Source organism: Oxyura jamaicensis, chromosome 13 (genome assembly GCF_011077185.1).
Source record: "Oxyura jamaicensis isolate SHBP4307 breed ruddy duck chromosome 13, BPBGC_Ojam_1.0, whole genome shotgun sequence".
NCBI lineage: Eukaryota > Metazoa > Chordata > Aves > Anseriformes > Anatidae > Oxyura > Oxyura jamaicensis.
Genome location: NC_048905.1, coordinates 2886360 through 2897780, shown reverse-complemented (window position 1 = coordinate 2897780; position 11421 = coordinate 2886360). Strand labels below are relative to the sequence as shown.

The following is an 11421-nucleotide window of genomic DNA, read 5'->3' as shown; positions in this document are numbered from 1 at the left end:
CTTTTTTCTTCCCCTTTTCTTTTCTTTTCTTTTCTTTTCTTTTCTTTTCTTTTCTTTTCTTTTCTTTTCTTTTCTTTTCTTTTCTTTTCTTTTCTTTTCTTTTCTTCTTTTCTTTTTTCCTTTCCTTTCCTTTCCTTTCCTTTCCTTTCTTTTCCTTTCCTTTCCTTTTCTTGACAAAAAGAAAGAAGAAAAAGATAGATACAGAAGACAATGGTCTTCTGTATTTGCAATATGAAGGAATTCACTATTTTTTCTTGGCTACTCAGGATTTCTGGAGAGCTACTCCTCCCACTCCTGTCTCTTGGTCTCTGGCTCTGATTTCAAGCCCTCTAACATTTATCTTGTTTCCTACCCACTCAATCCCAGCCCAAATGTCCATTCCAACCACATCCCCATAGGGTCCATAATAGAAACCATTCACAGAAAGCTAGCATAGAAAATTCACAAGCCTAAATGCACTCAAACCTGCATGCAATAGGAAGAGGCATGAAGGCTGTGTGTCTCAAAATGAACCAAATCCAGTGAATACTGGCAAGTAAAAGAACAAAAAAAAAAGGGGGGGGGGTAAGAAAGGAAAAATAGTGTTGTTCAACATCTAATACCTGAAACTTCTCAAATGACAGGACAAAGAGGTTAGAATGAGAAAATTTTACAGGAAAAGTTTTTGAATGAATCTTCAGGGAAGAAAGATGTTTTGCATATGGTTAAGTAATAAAAACTTGTTATTCTTAATGAATCCATAATGAGGTCACCTGGTGATTGATCTACTTATTCCATTTATCTCATGATACAGAGGGAGGAGGGAAACCAAAACCACAACAGAAGCTTTATTAAATCACGCGCATGGAAAAGAAACAAAAGCACAGGCCATTATGGAATAAAAGCAATCCAATCCTGAAGATAGATAACTATTTCTAATGCTTTCCAAATTCAAGTTGGAGCAAGGAATCACAGCCGTAACATCATCTTTATTCATCTCTCACTATCCTACTTCATGTTCTTCCACAAAATCACTTATGAACTACAGCTTATTGCAAAGCTTTATTCTTCTGATATGTGTGATATGATCAGATAGTGCATCCAAAGTAATCTTTACAACACACTAGTAAGTAGAATTTGAAATAAAAAATATATATATATTTTATTTAAAGGACTGTCAAGAACTACTCTGGGCTAATGGCCTTATGTAGTGACTAGGGATATAGTTAATTAAAAAACTGGGGTCCAAATCTAGTTTAATTTTGGCTTTCCAAGTCACTTTTAAAAATGTGGCCAAAAGTGGGTATAACTGTGAAGCTGGAAGACCTCAGAAACCACTATAAATACAGAAACCATAAACTATTAAAAACAAAACAAAACAAAACAAACAAACAAACAAAAACTATCACTCTAAGATATTTCTCTTCTTCTCTGATGTACTTTAAAATAAAAAAGGCATTAAAAGAGGATGGACATAATTTAAAGCTAGAGTAAGTATCTTTAATTAAGCTCTCTCTAGAATCTCTTTAGAATTAAAGCTTAAAGGATTTATTGAAAAACAATAAGAATGCTTACTCACCATACAGGATTTTTTCAAGTTATTGCAGCTCTAAAATAAATCTATTATGGATAAAAAGAAGCTTAAATAGCATATATTACAACTTGCTTTTGTTTATATATGGTGAAGAGTATTCATAGTGGACCACATCTTAGACTTGCACTAATCCTTAAATAATTATTATTCATCTACTGAAAGCTGCAAAAACCTCGTGGAATGTGACTTGGTTCTGCTGGCTTGTCTAATCCGATTCAATTACTTCAGTTCCTTCTCCCAGAGGTCTCACACTTAGAAACTGAGCTCTGCATGTCCCCTTATGCCCCATCATCCCCCCAAAAAATGGAAAGGAAAAATAAGGTGGTAAAAAGAAGAAAGAAAGGAAAGAGAAAAGAGAAAGAAAGAGAGAAGGAGAAAGAAAGAGAGAAAGAAAGAGAGAGAGATCCTTGTGGGAATGAGCTTTATTTTTTATTATTATTTTGGTCCTTTCCCAAATATCAGTCCATCAATAAACATGAGAAACAGCTTGTAATTCACAAAGCCTTCGGCAACTCTGTTGTGATAAGGGCAAATTGGTCTGGCTCTACAAATGATGGAGATGGGAATAGTTCAGTGGTTTGGACCAATTTGAATGGGTTGAAATCACTGAAGTCCCTGAAGCTGCAGCAAACGATGCTGTACAGCTGGCAGCAGCTTGTCATCTGCATGCAGAAAGCGACAGGAATATTACAAATTTCCTGCACTAAGAGAATAATTTCAATCACCTGTAAAGACTTCCCTTGTCAAACAGAACACTGGCAGAAAACCTCTAACTACTGAAGATTTTTTCTGTCTCTTCCCTCCTCCTCTTTTAAAATACCAGCCATCTGCCCAGAATTAAAACTTTGATTTCAAAAGAGAATAAAACACCATAGCGAAGTGATCGCTGAACAGAAATTTCATAAAAGGAATGATAATGCAATGGAGCAGTAAGAGGTATGCCACATATAATCTAACAGATACTGAGACTGCATATGAGACTGTGTGATCTTCTTAAAATAAAATGGTATAGTCTTAATGAGGAACCCAGACTACCCTGGAACTAAATGGTATTCCAGAGGATTTACAGTGTCATTTTGCACTAATTCCTCTTCCTTACCTCGTGTTATATGCTTTGCAGCAAGTCGGAACTTTCACTGAGAGACAGTCTCAGTCATTCCCGTAAACAGCATGAATTTTGCCCGTGAGGAATGAAATAATGAAATGAAGGAGGAAAGGCTGTTATGCCTCTTCCTGTTTTACAAGGGAGAATAATTATCACATAACTTAGCAAGTATTTGTTTTAAAAACAGTTTCCTCTCATTTTTGCTACACTCTTACATTTGTACTTACTAAAAAAAATAAAATGTTTATTTAGATTAAGTTGAGGCAAAAGCAAGTTAATTCTTCTATTATTATTAGTCTTTATTATTATTATTATTATTATTTTATTTTTGGCTTTCTTTCTCCCAAAAAAGGAGTTACACCTTTACCACCTACAAATTGCACTTATAGAGACATTTACTAATTTTATAAAATAAACTAACAATTCTTAACATAAAGCTCACAGTCCCACTGGAGAAGCAATACTTTCCATTGAAGTTTGGGTTGCTGCTGAATTTGAGTACTTCCACAGCAATACACATGAAACATCTCTGCTGTCTTTTCCTCTATGATAACAACTGTGAAGCTTTTCTCAAAGTTTTTATCTAAAAAAAAAAAAAATTTTTTTTAAATTAAAAGCAAGTCACCACATCAATTGAAATTAGAAACATTCTGGCAGACACCTATTGCATGATTCAAAGTAGGAGGAGGATACTGGCATGTTTATGTGGTAGAAACACAATTTTCCACTGATTTATGAATTTAATCATTAAGGTCAGATCAAAATACTCAGTCTTACACATAAAACTGACTTTTGATAAAAAAGTCTGACTTTTTTTTTTTTTTTTTTGTCAGAAACTACATTCTTTCTTTTCACTCTAGGTTACAAATGATTGTTGATTAGAAGCATAAAACTGATTTTTTGCCCTTTTGTGGTGTATTTCTTTTATATATTGTTTGTTCTTATTTTGAGCATCAGCTTAGTCCTTTACAGCTTGATGCCCTCAAAAATATCAAATGTCTCATCCCCAGACAGAGGGGACATTAAATGTATGCAGCTGGGGCTGCTGTCCTTTACCTAACAGAGACACTCTACTCCTGAGTTGCTGTGAATGAAGACAATAAGAAACTATTGCATTTTGCAATCTGATTCTTGGCAGAACACAAAATATCTGGTTTCAAGGCATAACTTTATACTTTTTGAGAAAGTCAGGAATGGAATTTCTCCTACATTTACTTTGGTAGCTAATAGAAATATTTCATTTCCTTCAGAAGAAAGCCATTCAGGAAACAACGTGGGAAAAATCCTACTGGCGGAAGAGCTGGCCAAGCCGTTTTCGATCATTTATCAGCAGTCCTAGCTATCAGGGGAGGTCCCAGTTGACTGGCGGCTAGTGAATGTGATGCCCATCTACAAGGGCTGGAAGGTTGACCCGGGAAACTATAGGCCTGTGAGTTTGACCTCAGTGCCAGGGAAGCTTATGGAGCAGATTGTCTTCAGCGTCATCATACGGCACTTGCAGGGCAAGCAGGTGATCAGGCCCAGTCAGCATGGGTTTATGAAGGGCAGGTCCTGCTTGACGAACCTGATCTCCTTCTATGACGAAGTGATGCGCTTAGTGGATGAGGGAAAGGCTGTGGATGTGGTCTACCTTGACTTCAGTGAGGCTTTTGACTCTGTTTCCCACAGCATTCTCCTCAGGAAACTGGCTGTTATTTACCTACTGGCCGTACCTCGAGTACTGTGTTCAGTTTTGGGCCCCTCGCTCCAAGAAGGACATTGACGTGCTCAAGCGAGTCCAGAGAAGGGCAATGAGGCTGGTGAGGGGTCTGGAGAACAAGTCTTACAAGGAGCGGCTGAGGGAGTTGGGAATGCTCAGCCTGGAGAAGAGGAGGCTCAGGGGTGACCTTATTGCATTCTATGGGTACCTGAAGGGAGGCTGTAGCGAGGTGGGGGTTGGTCTATTCTCCCACGTGCCTGGTGACAGGACGAGGGGGAATGGGCTAAAGTTGTGCCAGGGGAGGTTTAGGTTGGATATTAGGAAGAACTTCTTTACTGAAAGGGTTGTTAGTCACTGGAATAGGCTGCCCAGGGAAGTGGTGGAGTCACCATCCCTGGAGGTCTTTAAAAGACGTTTAGATGTAGAGCTTAGGGATATGGTTTAGTGGAGGACTTGTTAGTGTTAGGTCAGAGGTTGGACTCGGTGATCTTGGAGGTCTCTTCCAACCTAGACTATTCTGTGATTCTGTGAATTTATTACCTAGCAGACTAAGGGAAGAGATTCCAGATTGTTTCTGAATGCTCATACTTAGCCTCCACACACTGCATTTTACTTTTTCCTCTTTTCTCTTGATTCTCAAAACTGATACTTGGTAAAATATGATAAGAACAGACACTTAATGAAAAAACGAGCCTTTTGTTTAGGACACATAATATAACTCAATGGGGAAGTTGTGCCAAGAGGAGTGAGCTTTGCCTCTCTACAACTGTTTGAATACTTAGGACAGAATAGGACTGAAGACAAGAGGCAATTTTTATGCACAGTAGGAACTGATGGCAAACCTTTGACTTTAACTATTACTTCCACGGTAAATTTTCTATTCTATTATCTCTTTCTCATATGGTTTTGCACTCTCTGCTCCTTTGCCTCTTTTTTTTTCCCATTTTCTCCTTTCCCTCTCTTTTCTCTTCCCCTTTCTTTTTCCCTTTATACTTGCATCCACCTTATCCTCCTTTTAAATGTTGGCATCAGACTTCCCCAGAGATAAATCAACACTTTCCTCTCATTCCTTTTTTTTTTTTTTTTTTTTTTTTTTTTTTTTGTTATTTTTGACTGCTGAGTGTAACATTAAGAAAGGGGAGGATTACAGTAAGTGCCAATTTGGCACTCTGAGGTAGGGAAGTCTGGCACTAACATTATTATATGTTCAAAGACTGTGCAGCAGTGTGGTCTCCTGTCTCTGGATTTTCTTTTCCTTTTCTTTTTATGATTTTTATAGTTGAGAGCCTTTTTTTGGCAACCCAACTGAAGATTTTTTCACTTACAAGGTACTGGAAGTTTATTCTTCCTAACAAAGCATTTGTAATTCACAATGAGAGATGAATGATGGCATAAGCCTTCCCCTTCCCCCACAGACTTTCTACCATACCTTAATCTGATTTAAACTTTTTGAGTGCATGATGCTTTCTAGCAGCTCTTAAAAAAATATGCTGACAGCTTTGCACTTTCTTAGCAAGGCAGCTGTCAGTTATTATTTGCACCTGACTCATGCCTAAATAATAATATAATGGCCTCTCTGTGTTAGGCATTGTACAAACACATAGAGCTCTTCAATACAGACAGTTCCAGCATCGGAGACCTCACAAACTAAGCTGATAGTGGGAGAAGGAAAAATAGTTCAAAGTAATTAGATAAATAATATCATAATAAGATTTCGTAATAGCATCATTAATAAGATATCATCAAAGATATGAATAACACCCTCATCTCACAAGCAGTACAGTTCAGTTGATCAAATCTATTCAACAAATTTTGCTAATAGATTTGAAAAAAACATTGCAAGAAAAAAGGTGTCCCTTGGTATTTCAAAATTGTTCATGGATAGGAAGTAAATACGGAATGGAAACTCTTGAGACATTTATAGCACCCAAAGTCTCAGGGTGCTCCTGAACTTTTGTAATAATCTGACATCACCTACCTGTGTTAGATTTGCTGTATTAATTACAAATGAAGCCAAACTAAAATGAAACAAATTGTCTCTGACCAGCTTTAACTGGTTAACACCGGTATTCTGTTCTTGTGCTTTGCTGACAAATAACTTACATCTGCTATGTAAGTGTAACAGCTGAAGTTAATAAATAAATAAATAAATAAAGGAAATCATGGTTATCCTAGATCCTGAGTGCCAAGTAAGATAGTGTGCTTGGAGGCTCAGGCAAACATGGACAAAATGCACAACCTTGAAATTCTGAAAACATCTCTGTCCTACTATTTATTCAGTTTGAAAACAGCAATGAAGTGTCCTAATATCCATTGCTCAGTTTAAAAATAAATAAATAATATGTATATATATAAAAGCTAGATTAAATAGACATCTTCTGATGGAAGACAGTCAAGTAATAACATCTGCTCACACACTTATAACCTTTAATCTAAGATGCTCTATTTTTTTGGTGTGAATAATCATCAATAACAGTTACAGCAGTTGTATGTTATAAAATAGTTTTAATTCATTTTCCCATCTATCTGCACTAAATCTTCACATTTTTTAATCCAGATTTTCCTGTACAGATCACAGGTAAAGTCCTGGAGAAGAGTGTGCAATTAAAGCAGAGGAATCATTCATTTATCTTTCTGTAAGTTCTCAGTGTTTGTGGAAGAAAAAAAAAAAAACTATTTGCAGATACTGGCAACTTCTCTGTCTATGAAAATGTAGCAGAACTTCATAGCTTTCAGAAAATATAGCCACAATCAATCTCCTACAATTATTTTAGGTTTTCTTTGTAAACAAGCAGTTCAATTTATCACAAGATCTTCCTGCTTCCACCAATTTCATGTTTCACTTCTGCTTATTACAAACATGATGTTGAGTTTGAGTGAAAACTTCAGTCAGTGACTGTCTGCCAGGGTTGAATTCTGAGAACTTGTTCTAATACTTGTAAATCTGCAGAAAAAGAAGATGTCTATGGTTTAAAGTACCAGGGGAGACAGAATAATAAAGAGGTCATGATTTCTACATCATGGCGTACTTAAGCAACTGCTAGTAAAACCCTCAAATTATAGTAGTACATCCAAGTAGTACATCCATTTTAGCACCTTTCCAACAGAACTCATGCGTCCTTACATGGGCAAGAGTCTGTGTGTCCTCTAAGAACCAGGGTCTAATTCTGAGTATACTTCAAGCAATCCCACTTCTGCTCCTCTCTAACCAGTGCATTGCATTGACATAGTCCCAACAGTCCTTTACAATGGGAGCAATATAACATAAAACCAAAAAACTAGACATGGCTTTTTGACAAATAATTTTCAATGTTTGAAAGCCATTAGTTTTCTCAAGGTGATGATATAGATCAAAAAATGATTTTTGACCAGCCATGTACAATTCAAAGAACATTGGGATAAGTGGCCCAGTTTTACTTTCATATAATAGAAACATGTACTTTACCAAAATAAAAAAGTTTTACAACATACAATACATTAGCATCTTTAAACATTTTTTTTTTTTTTATTCGGGAGAATAGCTACTTTAACATAACAGAAGCAGGCTCCTTCCAAAGAAAATTAAGGAAGTGTTACTTTGTTTGAGAGGAATCTTTGTAAAAGAAACAATGCTAGAGAATACTTTGAGACAGAAAGCAAGCTGTAACAAAGTAGATTAACATAGCTGTAACCAAATGATGCTTCACAAACCGTCACTGCCAATCCTTATAATTCATTAATTTTCAGCTGGCACCTGCATTTTGCAGAACTCTCAGCCAGTCTTTTAGAGTGACATGCAAAGAAAACAGCTCTAATGATCACTCGATTAGTTCACAACACTCAAACCCTTAAACATAGACGAGAACAAAGCAAACCCAACCACCTGGTGTTTTTGACCTGTTGTTTGATGCTTTCTGATGCAGAAGTATAATCACTTATCTTAAAGGGAAAGAAGAAGCAAGATTAAAAAAAAAAAAAAAAAAAAAAAAAAAAGTTCCTCAATTTTTGAGGGTTGCTTTTTCATAATGAGGTGTTACAGACTAATTGCTAAATCATATCCAGTTGTTTACTTTAGGCTGTATCACACTTCTTTTTATGAACTTACCTTTGATTTCTGTCACAGTTTACTTGTTTAAATCCAACATGTTACCTTCTGAAGGAGAAATACAGAAGGCTCAGCCCAAAGGCAAGGAAGCTGAAGGTGAAAACTATTCTCATATCCTATGTGGGTTTTCAGTGAGGATGCTGAGTGCTGACTTTCCTCCCAGCATGAGAAAGAGAGGCTTTGATAGTTAAATTACTTTGGAAGTAATCTGGTTTGGGCTTCTCACAGTACCTGCATTGCCCACTGTGATGCCTGTTACTCCATCCTGATGCTAGAGACCTGTACAGGCAGATGGCTACCAGCCCGTATTAGCCCTACACCATTTATAGGAGGAAGAATTTCCATTAGTCCAAACTCCTGATCAGTTTATAGAGGTCAAACAAGAAGACAGGGAAGATCTGTTCTTCCCTACTGCACCACAGTGTCAGGAAATAACTGCTCAATAATATTGGACACCCCTGACAGAAATCAGTGATCTTCTGATTGAACATTTTGAAAACAGCTCACACAATCTTGTGAGGGACAGGTACTTCCACCTCAATGCATGACAACAAACTGCAAGCATTTTTTTGAAAAGACTAAACGTCAGTTAGAATCTGTGTGATGAACTGCTTCCTGAATAAGCTCAGACTGTCTGTCCTGCTACCACAGAATCATATCTCATGGCTCAGGACAGCTATGCACTACCCTTATAAAGATCTGCTTTCCAGTGCCAAAGTCAAATACAGCCAGTAATAGGAGACTACTTTGTTCTCTCTGACTTTCAAATTGTATTTCATTCAGCTCCTCATCTCTGACTTTTTAGAGCCAACTAAATAACAAATGATTTGGAACTGCAACAAAACTTTGGAGTGAAGTGACTGTCACATATGTCTCTCATAGCTTTATGTCAAACTCAAACATAGCAAGAGCTTGAACTTCTTCAGACAATTATTTATGGTAAATTTTGTCATGGGTACTTCCATAAAGAGGAATAATATATAAAAATAAAGTTATTTTGACAGCTAAATGAAATCAAAACCTTCTGCTGTTCATTGATGCATCCTCATATGCCTCTACCTTTACAAAGTAAACTTGAAGTCTTTTAATTTAATAGAAGAGATAGAATTGTATTAAATACGATGTAGTTCACAGGCAGTGCTGGCTGGGAGCATCTAAATATGTGGAATAGGATTTATATGTTCCAGCTTATGAATCTTCATGCAACAGAGAGAAATAGGGAGCTTCCACCTAGCGTTTCATCTCACACCATGATAGGGACCTAGAGCAGGTGAGCAGTTTTTTTTTTTTTTTTTTTTTTTTTTTTTTTTTTTTTAAGCTGCTGCTGCAGCAATGCTCTGAACTCTCAAGTTGATCCACAGTAAGCACAGAATACTAAAAGAATATAATAACTTTTGAGCAAAAAATTTTTCCTACCTTAAATTTATTTTGGGAAGGAAGGAAGACTGACAACTCTTGCCAGGTAAAATAGTGATATCCCTACTCTAGGTTACAAACAAAATTCTTAGTTTTCTTATCTATGCACGCATTAGAAACAAAGCTAATCAGTCCCTTAAGGAAGGGTGTTCTAATTCTTTACAAGAAATTAATAAGAGGCAGATATTCCTATTGTTGGATGTGAATGAATTTGTTCTACCCAGTCTTATTCTGCTAAATGGCTAGGGAAAAGTGAGTACATTGAGCGTTCTAGCTATAGAACACCATTTCAGGTGCAACAAAGCAATAAAATTAGCACATACATAGCTTAGGCAAAGGTTAGGAAAATATTGTCCCTCCAGCAAAATGCAGAGGTCTTCCAGACTAACAAGTGTTCTGTTGAACCACGACAGCAGTCAGCCTGCACGGTATCAATGACAAGGCAAGAATACTCTTTTCATTATCTCCGTGCTTTACTTGGAAATATACTGTTTGAAAAAAAGTGGAATTAATGATGAAGAGCATCATACTGGCTACAAATTAGTAGTCTGAATCTTAAACCATCTCACATTCTTTTCAAAGAAAAGACTGTAAAATAATGCTCCTAGGTGGTAATGAATTCTTCCTATTTGTATGTCTATCTGGCATTTTGCTTTTTGCTGAATTGAATAATCTGATTTTTTAGTGGCACTACTTGTAGGGAAAGTCATTCATCAACATAAGTACAATCAAAATGATCTGGCCTGTCATATCATGAGAAATCTAAGAAAACAAATCTAGCAATTTCTGAAAACATTTTCCCCTCTCCGGAGTTCCAGTGAGAGTAACTGTTCCTACCTAATCCACTGCTGAGATGACACTCCATTTGCATGGCATAGTGTTTCTTCTATACACAAAGAAAAGATCTAAGTAATTTTGTAACATGTTTTCTATTGATAGAACCCCTCCTTTCCTTATATCCAAACATATGTCTCTGTTGGGAATATTCCACATCTATTACTGTTGTAAATGCTGCTGGAATGAAGAGGACAGCATGCAGCATGAGCTGGAGCCACTTTGTTTTAGCAGGCCTAAGATACAGATTGCACAGGCAACCTTTACTTCATTAGCTACTTAGCCCTCAGTAGACAAAACACTTTGTAAAGAATGGCCTTGATTCCATGGCTCATCATTAATACTCCATTTTGTTTTCAAAGTAAGCTATCCTTTGGAAAAAAAAAAAAAAAAAAAATACACACAGCAATATTAGATTTGCTGTTGTTAAAGTATGCCTGTTAGATTTTACAGGCATGCTCAAACACTGTCAGAATCTTACTTTATCAGAATTACTTTTTCCTCTTCTTTTTTAGTAAATTATTTTTACCAGAATCAAACATTTAATAACTAAAAAATCAATACCTTATTATAGATACTAATGCATTTTGCAGAGGCAAAGTGTCCCATGCAAGTCCTCATTCTGTGAAACTACTGTTAATGCTGTCACGAGCATTATTCAGCACACAATAGTAATGCAGCAATTTTGCACAACAGCAATTTGGAAACCA

General features: G+C 36.5%; 1 long non-coding RNA gene across 1 annotated transcript in view; it reads left to right on the top strand.

The window, feature by feature from the left end:
* The window catches only part of LOC118173997, a 22488-nt gene extending 19671 nt beyond the window's left edge, over positions 1-2817 (top strand). Inside the window, exon 3 of the long non-coding RNA XR_004754487.1 lies at positions 2694-2817. This is a non-coding gene — a long non-coding RNA (uncharacterized LOC118173997). The remainder of the gene's footprint in view (positions 1-2693) is intronic.
* The last annotated feature ends 8604 nt before the right edge of the window (positions 2818-11421 follow it).